Below are 15,617 nucleotides of genomic sequence, written 5' to 3'. Positions count from 1 at the left end.
CTGTTCTGTTCTGTTTCTAAGGATGTTACATGTCAGACCAGCCTGCTCCAAGGTAGCGATCTCCAAATTGATGAGGCTGCCAAAGCTACTTCTTAGACTGTTTGATCACAGTATGGGCTAGAAGTTCTGGAAATTGCAGTTCCCCACACGTCTAAAGGATTACTGGTGGGAGAAAATTTTTGTTTTTTAGATATTATATCCTGCCTTTATTACAGATAGTCCTCGACTTACGATATTTCGTTTAGTGACCATTACAAAGGCACTGAAAAAAGTGACTTATGACCATTTTTCACACTTTATGACCATTGCAACATCCCCATGGTCACATGATCAAAACTCAGATGGTTGGCAACTGGTTCATATTTATGACAGTTGCAGAGTCCCAGGGTCATGTGATCAGTTTTTGCGACCTTCCAACAAGCGAAGTGAATGGGGAAGCCAGATTCATCTAACAACCATGTTACAACTGAACAATTGCAATGATTCACTTAACAACAGTAGCAAGTCATAAAATGAGGCAAAACTCACTTAATAAATGTTTCACTTAGCAACATAAATTTTGGGCTCAGTTGCAGTCGTAAGTCAAGGACTACCTTGGCTTATTTTTATAAGTAACTCAAGGAAGGTGGTGAAGATATCTAATACTCCTTCCTCCTCCTATTTTTCCCACAAGCCTGTGAGGTGACTTGGGTAAGACAGAATGACTATGCCAAAGTTACCCAGTCAGCTTTCATGCCTAAAATGGGAATAGAACTCCTTGGTTCTAGCCTGGTGCCTTAACTACTGAACCAGTGTTTTCAACGTTAGAAACTTTAAGATGTCTGGACTTCAATTTCTAGTATTCTCCAACCACCAAGCTGGCTGAGGAATTTGGGAGTTGAAGTCTACACATCTTAAAAAGGCGCTCTGGTGGTGCAGTGGTTAAAGTGCAGTATTGCAGGCAAACTCTGCCCGCAGTCTGGAGTTTGATCCTGGAGGGACTCAACATCCTTCCGAAGTTGGTAAAGAAAGGATCCAGATTGCTTACATTGTAAACAGCACAGAGAGTGCTGTAAAGTGCTACAGGGCAGTATATAATTCTAAATGCTGTTGTTATTAAAATTGCCAAAGTTGAGAAGCAATGCACTAGAAAGTGGCTTATTTTCATAATAATGCAGTCCTATGAAGTATATTCATTAATAACTGTCACTATTTTCCATCAAGTTCAAAAAGTTTATTTCCACCTCAGTGTACATAAACATGACCAAACGCAATCAGACTCCTAAAGAAAATATTTTCAGGATATTATAATAAGAAAACAATATTATATTATATATTTCTTTGTTCTGTCATTCTCACAGGCTGCAGTAAGAAAGAATTCCCTGGTTCAAATTACTTTCAGATAGGGAAAGAATCCATTTTAAACAGAGATGCAGAAAGTACCATAATGATTAAAAAGAGGTCATTAAAATTATACAGAGAGCAATCTGGGCTTGGGCGTCAGGAACAATGCATAGGGTTTCTATAACCAATTTGGATTTGTTCCAATGCAATTAATTCTCTTTCTTTTTAACAGACTTCTCTACTTGCATTTCCTTCTACTCTGTAGTACTTCAATTTTCATACTTCTATCATCATAGTTACTGCCATAGGGAGTATTATGCAAATTGAAATCTAAAGGGAAATAGTATGGGATTTATGAAAATTCAAGTCTAAAGCATCTGGAGGGAACCTACCCATTAATGCAGGTAGTCCTCGACTTACGACCACAATTGAGCCCAAAATTTCTGTTGTTAAGTGAGACATTTGTTAAGTGAGTTTTGCCCCATTTTGCAATCTTTTTCACCGTAGCTGTTGATCAGTTGCTAAATGAATCTGGCTTCCCCTTTGACTTTGCTTGTCAGAAGATCACCAAATGAGTGATCACATGACCCTGTGAAACTGCAACAGTCACAAGTATGAACCAATTGCCAAGCATCTGAATTTTGATCCCATGACCATTGGGAGGCTGCAAAGGTCGTAACTGTGAAAAATGTTCATAAGTCACTTTTTTCAGTGCTGTTGTAACTTTGAGTGATCACTTGGAGTGATCTGCTGTAAGTCAAGAACCGGCTATATTGAGGATGATTATCTAGAGTGTAGTTTTCTTACACACTTGTGAATTGATATATTTTATTACAGAAACTTAAACAATGAAAAATACTCCTCACAAGGAGGGAAAATGAATGACACCTAATTCTTCATTTATTGCTCTCTTGCCAGAATAGGCTGGTTATTTTGGAAGGCAGATATAATTAACAGTTCACTCTGTCAGCCGTTCATTCATCTCAATGCACCTTTTTCTTCTAAAGTATACTTTTCCATCTTATATTGCCTCAAGATCTTCTATTCATTTCAGATAGTGCACTTCAGTTCGTTGCCGCCAACCCCAGTAGTGAATTGGCAACTTCACTGAGGCAGGGACAGTCCTTCAATAGGTGCCATAAGTTATTTTGGTAATTGTTGGACTTTTAAAAAGAGGGAAAAATAGTAGCTGAAGTAAGAAAAATAAGTCAGTTCAGACCATCAACTTTTTATTAACAAGGAAATGGCTTTAAATAAGGCATTATTACAACATTCCCGATAAAGCTTTCAACGTCATTACAGACCAGCTGTCATTTGGAAGGAATATTTATTTTAAAGCTCATTGTGCCTTTAAATATACATATTTTGATGCTTTGATTTTCCATGCATAAATTCATTTTAACTTTTTGTATGTAGAGTATATGCATACTGGTCCAGCAGCACCTATCTATATGCTACTAAAACTCTTGTGTCTATTTGTTTGTAATCTTCAGTTGGGAGAAATTGGAAGGTATAAGGCATCATTTAGGTACTTAAAATGGGCTAACTTAGAGAATGCCAGGACCCATGATGACTTCTGTGGTAATAAAATTTGGGGATTTTATTTGGCTGCTTCAGTGCCCCTGCTGAGGTGCCATGGTCCACATTCCAAGGCTTCCTGACACCTTCCCACAAGGAAACTCAATGGAAAAACCAACAGGAAGTTGGAAGTTGCTCTCACTCTCATTGATTTTTTTTTTACTGCCCATTTAGGTAAGGAAATCTCTCTGAACAAAGACCCAGAGGGTCATGGATTGTTTAGTATTTTGATGAAATTAACTTTACATTTAATTGTCCTATTTCTTTAGAGCAGAAGTGTCAAACTCACGTCATCATGGCGGCATCACTTGACATATTGGGACTTTTTTCACCTTCGCTAAACTGGGCGTGGCCAGCATGTGATGCAACCGGCCCACGGGCCCGGGGTTTGACAACCCTGGTTTAGAGTGTCTTGATCTCCTGTATATTGGATGCATCTATTCATATGTTCTGTAAACATGTCTCCAACAAACTGTAGAAGCAGCAGTAAAAGTTGCTTATTCTGTTTCTATGGGAGCAGAGGATTTATTTTATATAGATTTTTTCTCTGAGTAATTGCAGTATGAAAAGGAGAGGTGTGGCGCCTGAGAAAATACTTTAATGTAATGAGTGTTGATATCGATCACAATGTTGACTTGCTATTTAATCTACGTAAAAATGAGATTATATGTAGATTACAGAATTGTGTTCATTTGAATGAATAGAATAATTTATTTAAATGGATTTTTGGTACTACTCTATTCAACAAACAGTTCCACGTATACATACATACTTTATAATTTGAAACTATTGTATTTTACACTTTTACTGAATTACTTTTAATATGCAAAAGGAGAATTGTCCATTTTTAGAAATATTGTTATAGTTATGTTGTAAGTCATTCCACAACTCTTGCTTTTTTCTGTTTTTACAGGCACTTAAAAAAGGAATGCATTTTCCAAAATACTGGCACTTGGGATTTATTTTCCCTTTCTGATATTCACTATACTGATATTCACTATTGGAGTTTAAGTGGGCCATAATCCTTCCTTTCTAAATAGAGTGGTCCTCAGTGCAGTGGCCTTTTCAATGGCTTGTTCCACTGACTGTCCAGAAAACAATTGAAGTTGCCAAAATTTATTTCTGGCAGAATGTGACAAATAAAGTATTTGCCATACCTATTCTGTCAAGTCTTTTTTTATCTTTCTTTATAAAACCGAATTCTCCCCTTCTGTACTGTGTGATAACTTAGTAACTTAGCTGAATTGTGCAGTAAGCCACATAAAAGAAGAATGTTTACCAATATTAACTCCCATATGCTTTGCTTAATTTAAATATATTTCAATATGAAACAAGAAATCAATTAATTAGCTTAGCTGAAGAGCTGATGCCTGTTAACAGAATGAAGACCAGTTTCGACCATGTTCTGTCAACACTATATAGAGGTATTGCTGTATAGTCACTATGGTTACATACTCTGCAAACCCAATTTAGAGCTTCTGGAATATAACTGGGCTGCCCACACAGGTTGCTTCACAGATTTTGTCTTAGATTTCTTTACTAGCTTTATTTTAGACATCACAGATACACCAAAAAAAAAAAAAAAGTGAAAATGATAGAATAGTGAGATAGTGAGCATGAAAACCCATTTTTGGTACATATGAATATTCAGCATATTTAAAATGGATCAGTGGAAAGAGAGTTATACCATACCATTGAATCACTTGTAGGAGTGGTGCAGTGGCCTAGAGGTGGAGTTCTCACCTCACAATCAGGAGGCCGTCAGTTTGATCCTAGATAGAGGCAAATATTTCTCTCTCTGGGCACCCTGGGAAATATATCTGCTGAAAAAAACTCTGCATTGGTGATAGGAAGGGCATCTGGCCAGTAAACAATTCAGTTGCCCAAACTCTACCTCGCAAGTTGTTATGGGGTTATTAAAAGAGGATGATTGAATCACTTGTAGCAACTAGGCACTGTCATAGTGCCATACGTTTTGTTGCATTTTTAACACACAGCATATATCACAACCTTGTTCAAAGATCCTGAGATTTTGTACACAAAACTCAGAAGTAACAGAATAATAGTATAACAGAGTTGGAAGGGACATTGGAGTTCTTGTCCAATCCCCTGCTTAAGTGGAAAACCTACACTATTTCAGACTCTCCCTTCTCAGTAAAATTCATCCCATTTTGTCTATTCAGTTAAGACCACAAATGTAGTACTCAGACTCCAAATAGTCTATTTATAAGAGTCTGCAGAACCTGATCAATCATTTAGCAATGCTTCCAAGCTGAAAGCTGTCTGCCACCATTAAACACAGATTATATATCTATTTTACAGGAAAAAGGAGTTTCAAATTACAAATTGTGTATTGTTTGCAAAGTAGGTTCCAAGCATTCTGTTCTCAGAAATAGACAAAGGTAAGATAAGCATACATATTAGAAAAATATTACATTAAGCACTCTTTAATTATTCTGTGTTTTGTGGACAAGTGGACAAATTTATTCACCTACAATATGCAATATATCTTCACAAGCTAGAGAGATAGGTTGAGGCTTAATGATCTGCTCAAGATCAGCCAGGGATTTTCCTATATGAAGAATACCCTGAATATTTGCAGAATCTGACATGCTAATCAATATGTCAGAATTTTACCAGAATTAGCATTGTCAGGTTCTGGTAGTCTTGGATTGAAGACTTTTTGACTCATATACTTAATCCTTTGTAGGTAGATTGATCCACCTTACCCACCAAGCCTCATGTGACGTGAATGGTGTGTTCCCCGACCTGGCCAAGATGAACGGCAAGCAGGCAGAAGCTCTGGGGCAAGGCTGGAGCCAGGGAATGTCACATTCCCTGACCCAACCAAGGTGGGCGGAGACTCCAGGGCAAGACCAGAGCTGGGGAATGGTGCGTCCCTGGGCCCTGACCTGAGGCGAAAGGCAAGCAGGCGGCATGCTTACCTTTGGTTGAGTGGAGCAGGCGAGGCCCGGAGATTAGCTGGGTTACGTGGTGAAGGCAAGATATATAGGATGGGGTGGGATAGGTGGGGCCAGCCAGTGTGTGATTTTCCTACCAGTTCTATGAGAGAGCGCTTCGCGTAGCTCAGTACTCAAAAACCACCCTCTGTGTCAGTGCTAGTAAGTTGAGCTGTTTTTTTAGGTCAGCTGAGGCACAGCAATCCGCTCTGCCATGCGAATCATCTGAGCTAATAAACAAGGGAATGTAGGACAGGAAAGAGCAGGGGTGGGTGGGCAGGGCCAGCCAGAGGTGGTATTTGCCTGTTCTACAAACTATGTAAAATTTTCGCTACCGGTACGCCAGAACAAGTCCGAACTGGCTGAATACTACCTCTGGTTGTTAGGTATTTTGGATAGGCTGTAAACCTCGTAGTACCCAGCCAATGGGGAGATAAAGGAGGGATCATGCAGACCTGGGGGTGGTGGATAAAAAGTTGATTTTTTTAAATGCTTGGGTATGTCTCTTGGGTCACCCGCTCTTGCCTGAACATATTTTACAATAACCTGTTTGCTGCTTCACTTTATGACTCTGTCAAATTTCTGAATGGAGAGTGCGTTTCTCATAGTTGTTTATGGTAATTAGCATATTGATAACAAACTGAAATAAGGCTATATAGTATTAGAAACTGTTTCTTTAAAATAGAAATTGTTGACCTTGTAAATGCAAAGTTTGTGAAAAGAAGCTTCTAGGCCTCCTAAAAACTTCACAAAGCCCAGACAGTTTTAATGTATGCATCACAATTTCATCATATCAAAACATAAGTAGATACAAGCAGAAGTCCATTTTTGACATATTTCTTGCCAGCAAAGAAATGTTCTAGATGTAATTTCCCACTGAATTTACCATTATGACATCTGGCACTGAAATAAGGTTTTAAAATGATTTTATGAAACTAATCATATATTCACACACATATACATATTGCTAAATAATTAGTGTTTGTGACACCATGCTAGTGATTGCTCTAATAGTACTTGGGTGTGAGCATTTTTTTGTGATTCTGGACTATAGGACAAACTGAGACTCTTGTTGGAGTACTGTCCTCCTTAGTGCCCAGCAGCGGGCCTATCTCAGCTCGTGGATCTCATGATGACACTGGTGATAGAGCTCAGGATTTCGTGACCAATATGGCAGCCATAGGCTTGTCCCAGGTTATATGACTTCCATCCCATATTTGACCTTAGTATTTTCTTTGGTGCAAACAGCATGTGATCTGAAAAACCAGGACATTGTCCTCAGTCCTTTACTGCATTCAGGTCTCTTTATGGCCAAGCTGAATATCACTATCACCCCCAATCTGTACAGGGGTGGATAACCTAATTTGATTGATCCACTTCAGGTGCATCTTGGCTCCAGATGGTGCTACAGGAGTGTCCCAACAGCATAGTGAGCAGTTCAACAACACATTTAGTTATCCTCTGTGAATTTGAAGTTACATAGGGCAACGGATGAAATTGCTCACCAATCCTGGGCTGATGATAAATTCTGAGAAATGATGCAAATAAAAAGAAGACCAGAGTTATGGTGGTCAAAGACCAAGAGTAGAAATGCATGATCAAAATTACTGCCCATGTTTGAGCCATGTGATAATAAGACCAATGAATCATATTGTTGTGCCTGCTGACTTATGTCCAACAATCTGCTTGGGATAACCTGCTCCCCACTGAAAATTAACAGATGGGACAATGCTCCAACCGGCTGTTGTGTTATATTTAGGAATTTCTTTGTTCGTATTTATTTGGCGTTAGATGTTATTTGGAGATGATCTAATGTGATAATGACGGCGGTGCCCTTGCACTGTTATCTGGGATTTGTTTGACCTTGTGGAAACCAGCACAGATATAAGATTATGTATAGGTTAACTCTATCACCCATGAGCCAACTCCGTGGTCCTCTTGATTCATTTGGCCAGGAAAGGTTGAGAGACTAGAATGGAAAATAGTAAATCCTTCCATTCCCCACCATCCAGTCAGAGCAGAAGAAGCTTCTTAGATAAGAAGTGAAACATCGTCAATGAAAAACAAGGAAGTCCAGTGGCCTCTAGAGCAGGGGTGTCCAACCTTGGCAACTTTAAGACTTGTGGACTTCAACTCCCAGAGTTCCTCAGCCAGCTTTGCTGGCTGAGGAACTCTGGGAGAGAGTCCACAAGTCTTAAAGTTGCCAAGGTGGACACCTGCTCTAGATGAAGCACCCTTGGGACAAGTTCATGGGTTCCTTATCTCCTCTATTTTTCCACGAAAGGCAAAAGGCAAAATATTAATTGTGTGCACCTCTCAGAAACTGAAGCATATTGATAAGAACCAATTCCTTCCTAAAATGATTTTTCTTTTCTTCTCTGGAATGATGATAGAAAGTAGAACCACTCCCACTCCTGTCACCTGAAACAAGGCTGTTTGGATGGCTATCCACAAATGCAATAGCAGTGAAGAAATACAACCATTTTGCTACCCTAACAGCCACAAGGAAGGCATGGAGTTAATTTATTTCAACACTGAAGTTTTGGACAGTTTTAGTGGAGGTCTGGACTTTACAATGAAGCATTCCAACATAGACTTTTGTCTGAACCGGTGACAGATAGGTACTATAGCTCAAGAAAAGCCATTTACTTTATTTGAAGGAAAAAGCATCACATTTACTTTGAATTTACACATTTACTACTGCACATATGTACATCACAGCTTCCAGCAAGATCAACTTTCTTTACATTGCAATCACAGAAAAAGCATGACGGTCTTGAAAGTTGGTAATCCACTGCTATGGCTGGGGCTGTGATTGTTTGGATAGGTAAATACACACTCTGATTAAAAAAAAAAAAATTGTTTAAGTGGCCACATGGCCTGGTGATAACTAGACAGCTGCTGGATTAGCTGCTGGAATTCATATTCAGAGGCACTTTCACCCAGTTTAAGCTTGTGCATGTTGTATCCCTATTTGGACCCTAAAGCTGTACAATTATATTTCCCGTGCTGATCACCACATGACTGGATTTCATATGGAACAGCCTTTAAAAAGTATCAAAATTTATAATAGATGCAAATTGCAAGTCAAGACCAACAGATGCAAACAATAATTGCTAACTTAAACACCTGTTTTTCATGTTCTTCATTGGTTAGTGATAGGTTTCTAAATTCAATTCAAAATGCTGATTGTGACCTGTACATTTTTACCAGACAACCTGTGACCTACTGGATTATCCTTTCCTTGAAACATTTCCTTACCTAAGCAGAGAAACAGAATCACCACAGGTAGCCAAAAAAAGCAGTGTAATCAGGAGTGACTTCTAGCTTCCTGCCTGTTGGTCATATCTGACCACCTCCTGGAGGGCTAGGGTGAGACCAATTACTGAGCCAAGATAGTGATGTGGCAGCACAGCAGCACTGAACCAATATATCTGCCAACTTTCAATCCCTCAGGTGTCATAGGCCCTCAATTTTGGACCCGTTAGCCATTTGAGCTATGGTGGTTCAGAAACTGTTGCCCTATGATGCATTGCTTTGCCCAGTGAAAGATTACAGACACAAGAGTTTCAGCAGTACATAGATGTTGTGGCCCCGATTCCCAAGCCTATGCTGTCAGAGGAAGAGGACCTGGAAGATGAGGGGGAGGAACTGGGACTGCCTTCCTCCCCAGGACCTTCCTCCCTGGCAATGCCTTCCTCCCCAGGACCTTCCTCCTTGTAATGCCTCAGGTTCCATCAGACAACCGAGAGGAACAGCCTGAGATTAATCAGGAGGAAGGCATGTCGGAGCAGCCACTGACAGGGAGTAAAGAGGAAGAGTATTGGCTCGACCCCAAGCAGCGTCGTAGGGAGAAACGTGAGCAGCAACGTAGGAGGCGTGGGAGGGTCAGAGAGTGAGCTGAATCATTAATCCACACGCCACAGGGGATAAAAGTGGGTGTGTTTTCTCCTTAAAATTTGTACGGGACAAAGTTTAACCTTACTTCAGATTTTCTTCATTAATGATTATTTTATGGACTGCCTTTTGATTTTTGTGGAGTAAAGGAATCATTTATCTCTGTGAGTAAAACTTTTATTTGCTGCCAGTTCAGACTTGGCAGGCAGGACATGGTGGGATGCCAAGAATATTATCAGTTTCAAAGAATTAACTTTGCGAAGTCCGAGCCAGCTTGCCTGCCTGTGTTTGTGTGTGTGTGTACTCTTTCATCTTTTGGGAAAGAGGAAAGGCGAGACAGAACACATAGATATGGCTTCATTCCAAAGTTCTTCAGCATATGTAGATGGCATACAAGATGGCCTTGAAGGAAGACCTGTTACCTAGGCAACAAAGAGATAAATGTGAATTAAACCTATATAAAGATAGAAATATACAAAAACACCAAAGCAAGTGCCTCCTTAATTCACATGAAGGCAAAAAAGAGGGGAAGCATAACCAGACTTGCAAGATACTGTTAGTATTGGCCATTCCAGTAAAAGTAGTTTTAGGCCTACATGATGTCTGTTCCTTGATCTGATCTACCTTGTAAGTCTATGAGTGTAGAGAGTACTTACCTCTCTAAACAAGACTGCATCAGATCAGATGATATGAGACTGAAGGTAGTCATTCTCTGCATTGGCTCCCAACTTTGGAACTCTGCCTTTGGAACTATGCTTTGCACTGGCCTACTGGTATTTTACAAGGCAATAAGAATTATATTATTTAATTGGGTATTTGGAGTATGATCTTAATGTAAATATACGATATTTATATCAATTGATGAGTTTTAAGTTATATAAAGTTTAACTTTATACATTTATCAACTGCACAGAATCATACTGTATAAGGTATAGGTAGTCCTTGACTTACAACCATAACTGAGCCTGGCACTTACTTAGGATATTGAGATGGGGAGGCATAAATACATATATCAAATAAATAAAAAAGAACAGTTGTAATTTGTTGCAGGCATCATGTGACAAGTCCCAATTTTTCAGCATTTATTGTGAATGTTAAGCAAATGCCATGGTTGTTATGTAAATGTCACAATTGTTAAATAAATCCATTTTATCCAATGGGTGTTTTTTGGTGGAAACAGAAAGTAAATTTCAGAAATCAACAACAACAACAAAAAACAATTGAAAATAGCAGTCACATTATTGTAGGACACTGCAAACAGTCCTAATGGTGAACCAGTTGTCAAAAGATGATTATGTAACTGTGGAGGTGAGATGTGTGGTCATCGTAATTTCAAAACTAAGTAGCTTTTGGGGAGGTCTATTTCAAACAGTCTCTAAGCAATCAGTTGTAAGTTGAAGAATAGTATGAGCTGACTGATATACAGTATATATGTGTATACTGTATATCAATATATATAATCTCTCACACGTACATCAAAGAAAAGTTAAATAATAGAATAGAATACATTTATTGTCATTGCATTCCACGAATACAATGAAATTTGAAAGCTACTCCAGCACAGTGTCCCAAACACCACATCACAATCACACTACAGAGTATTTAAAAATTAAAATCATTATAATAATAATAATAGGACTAAATCACAAATGCACTGTTTGATTCAAGACAATTACTGCCTTGGAAAAGAAACTATTTCTCAATCTATTAGTCCTCATTTTAAGACACCTATAACATCTCGCTGATGGTATTAGTTCAAAATATGAATGTCCAGGATGAGAACATTCTGTGGAGATTTTTAGTGCTCTAGAGAGGAGTCTGGTCTTCGCAATCTCTTCCAGAGAAGAAAGAGAGCAACCGATGATTTTTTGTTCATTTTCTTATCCACTGTAGAGCATCCAGCATACCACACCGTTACACAGTATGCCAAAAGGCTCTCGATGGTAGAACTATAAAATAAATAAATAAGAAAAACAAGTAAAAATATTTGAACAAATTTCAAGAGTCCTCTTTCTTGTTCTTTGCTGAAAAATATTAATTTATCTGATAAAAACAATAAACAGATTGTGTTTATAAATATTATGTATGTTTAAGTTTAAGTTTACTGCTGATTACATTGGAAAATGCTGGCCATCCTGACCTGTCTATAGTGATAATTTGTGATTATTTCAAGGACATTTCATTGATTCCATCCATCTTATGCATCATCTTTCCTTTTCTTCTGCTTCACTCAGTCTTGTCAACCATAGTCATTTTTAGTCCATCATTCTTTTCCAAAAATATATTAATTTTTGACTGCTGATAATCATCCTGAGAGATCATTTGGGAGTAGATGGGTTGATTGCTTCTTCCTGCATTTTTCTTTAAATGTATGGTAGTCTTTATAACTATTTACAGTGCATCATTTGAGTCTTACATATTTCTTTCATTCTTAACATCTGGGTTTTACAACTTTACCTTATAATATTTTTTTATATTGTGTTTCTCCAACAATATGCCCCCCCCAATAGGAAGACCCAGCATGTTTTCTAGGCATAAAATGAAATTAAGCCCCTCCTCCCAAATTTAGGCCTAGTTTAAAACATGCAAAATTGGGGGAAGGCGGGGGACTTGCCATTAGGAGTGCCCGCGGGCAGCTACGCCTCACCATCAGCTGCTCCTAACAGCCAATCATGGTGGAGCATGGAGGGCTCCCTTACCCATCCCTTACCCGGGTCAGCAGGTGGGCGGCATCGGCGTGGGTGTCCGGGAGTGTTTCAGCCACTTCTCAGGCCTCCGTAGCTTCCACGGTTCCCACCGGTGCTGGCGCCTCTCGCCAGCGCCGTCTCCAACAACAGCATCTGAGTCACTTCCTGCTTTTATGGCAGTTCATATTATCATCTCAAATCTATCCTACAATCATTTTGTAGATATAATAAGAAAGAAATACATTTTTATATATTTATTATTTTCTAAGCGTCTACATATTTCATTACTGTATTTTATTGTCTAACCATTGATAGAATAGATCCCAAATTTTATAAAATTGTTTATCCTCTTGTTCTCTGATTTCAAATGTCAATCTACTATTTCAGCACATTCCAATATTTTCTTAATGATTTCCTCTTGTAATGGTATTTTCTCATTTTTCCAGTTTTTGGTAAATACAATCCTAGCTGCTGTTAATACATTTACAATCAGGTATTTCAAGTCTTTACTATATATTTCAGGTAAAATTCCCAATAAAAATATCTCTGGTTTCAAGTCTATATGCTTTTTTGTCATTTTTTCCAACCATGTGTGGATTTTAGTCCAATATTTTTTGGCATCCATACAAGTCCACCACATATGGTAATATGAGCCAGGTATCTGATGACATTTCCAACATTTTTCAGATTTGTTCTTGAACTTTCTTGCTATTCTTGTCAGGGGAAAATGCCACCTGTAAAACATCTTATACAAATTTTCTTTATATGCTGTTGACATTGTCATTTTATAATTTTGAGACCACAATTCTTGCCATTTCTCTAGATCAATCCCATATCCAAAATTCTTCCCCCAAGCAATCATAGTTTCTTTAACTTGTTCTTCTTCTAGTTTAATTTCTAATACATATCCATACAATTTTTTAATCACCTTTTCATCAGTACCTGTCAAAATCTTATCTAAGTCAGTCAATTTATCATAGAAACCTTCTGTTTTAGAATCTTTGTCATACCTTGAATGTATTTGTGCATATGAAAACCAATTCATCTTTATACCTTGTTCCTCTAGTTTTTGCATAGATTTAAGTTCACCCTTTTCATTCAATATTTCACCATATCTAACTGTTTGTTCCTTTTTATATATTATAGGATAAGAAAATGCTTCAATAGTCGATAGCCAGACTGGAATTTTCAAATAACATTGCCTTTTAGTCTTCTCCCAGTTTAACCACAGACTCCTGTATATAATGTCTTCTAAAATACCCCTGTGTTTTAGTTCCTTTATACCATAGAAAAGCATGCCACCCCAACAACAGATCATGTCCTTCTAATGTCAACAATCTAGTATTTCTTAATGTTATCCATTCCTTAACCCACATCAAATTTGTAGCTTGGTAATACAACTCCCAATTAGGCAAACCAAATCCTCCTCTTATTCTGGCATCTTGCAAAAGTTTTAACTTTATTCTCGCTTTCTTACCTTGCCGTATATATTTCAACACAATTTTATTTAAATCTTCAAAATAATCTTTTCCAAGCCTAACTGGAATTGTTTGGAACAAATATAAAATTCTGGGTAGTATATTCATCTTGACTGTTGATATTCTCCCCTATTAATGACAGTTGTAAATTTTCCCATTTCGCCAAATCTAGCACTATCTGCTGCTTAAGTTTGATATAATTATTCTCTTTTCTCAGCTTTGTCTGGTCAAGAAAAAAAAGAGATAGAATATTTCCAAGCCTCTAGTTGGCAGTGTTACAAAGTTTCTTCTGCTTTCACTTTCCCCCTCCTTTTCCAAACAAGATATAATAAAAATTAATTAAAAAGGGAAAAAGATATTTAAAAAGATGACTAGAAGGGAGTCTCTAGCCTAAAATATTTTAAAGTCAAAAAGGAGAGAAAGAACAGGTGGAAGAAAAAAAACCAGTCCAGTTTCAAAATATAAAATCATGTGTAAAAAATCCAGCAATGAGAAAAAAAAATTAAAAAAATATTACTTTGACATTCCTGTTTAAAATCACCGCTTAATCACTTCTGTCAAAACTTTTACAGATTCTTTCTTTTCCTTAGGGTGTCCTTTCAAATCTTAAAGCAAAGAAAAAATTCTCACCAAACCGGCACACTTTCTCTTTCTGTTCTCTTTCGTTTCAGAGCTGTCCCAACTTCAGCAGCTTTAATGGCTGCCTCTTTGCCGCTGGCAAAAAGAGCTTCTCCTGGATCTACCAGGGACTTTGTGGTGTCCCTGGGATCGACAGGATGCACTCTTTACATTCACTGTCTCTTTGAGACGGTTTAGATCCATTTGGACCATCCAGGAGCAAAGATATCGGCAGCGATCTCAGACCTCCAAGATCGCATGCCGTATTGTCGCGACGCCAGTGACGCCCTCCGAAAACAAGGCATTCTTAAAATGCCTAGATATCAACTCAGCAGCCCAAAGTTGTCATAGCATAAGAAGGTTATTGGAGAGCATGATGGATGATTCCTGGAGACTGATGTGTCCTTTTGGAAAAGTCACATCCAGGGGGTGGGGGAAAGACCAGGGTCAAGGGGGAAATGTATGATGTGATTTAGTACTGGTTGCACTCAGCCAGGCACCAACATGGGAATTTCTAATAAACCAATCTACTTTTTCTGAGATGCGGTTAGAGACTTTTGCTTTGAATGAGGGGGATTTGTTGGAGCCCTGACAGCATGTGGCCGCCTGCTTCAACTGCGGAAAAGAAGGCCACCATTCAGCTGATTGTCATGGAAAAATGCCTTCCCAAAAAGGAGAGAAGCAAGCTGAAGGAGGCTCATGAGGCCGCCATCGTGTCTCAGGGACACTGCTTTAAAGAGCCACGCAGTTGCGGAGTTCCCGCCAGAGTCACCTCCAGTGCTGGGAACTCCAACCCCTATGGCAGAGGAGCCTGATCATTCAGAGAGTGACTATGAAGATCCTTTGGTAAGTGAGACTGTTGAATCCCTTACAATCCTCATAGAACGATTAATTCCACTAACGGGGAGAAAAGTGAGACTTAAAGAATTGTTGGACTCAGGGTGCATGAGAAGCCTAATAAGCCCAACCCTATATGGAGGACTGGGGATCCAACTATTAAAAACCCCATGCTCTTTCTGCCAACTTGATGGATCCATTGTGGGAGGCACCCCGGAGATGTTTGCCACTGAACTGCT

This window comes from Notechis scutatus, chromosome 2 (genome assembly GCF_049901735.1).
Source record: "Notechis scutatus isolate UNSWTSFEM ecotype Mainland chromosome 2, rNotScu1.2, whole genome shotgun sequence".
NCBI lineage: Eukaryota > Metazoa > Chordata > Lepidosauria > Squamata > Elapidae > Notechis > Notechis scutatus.
This window is presented reverse-complemented; position numbering follows the sequence as displayed.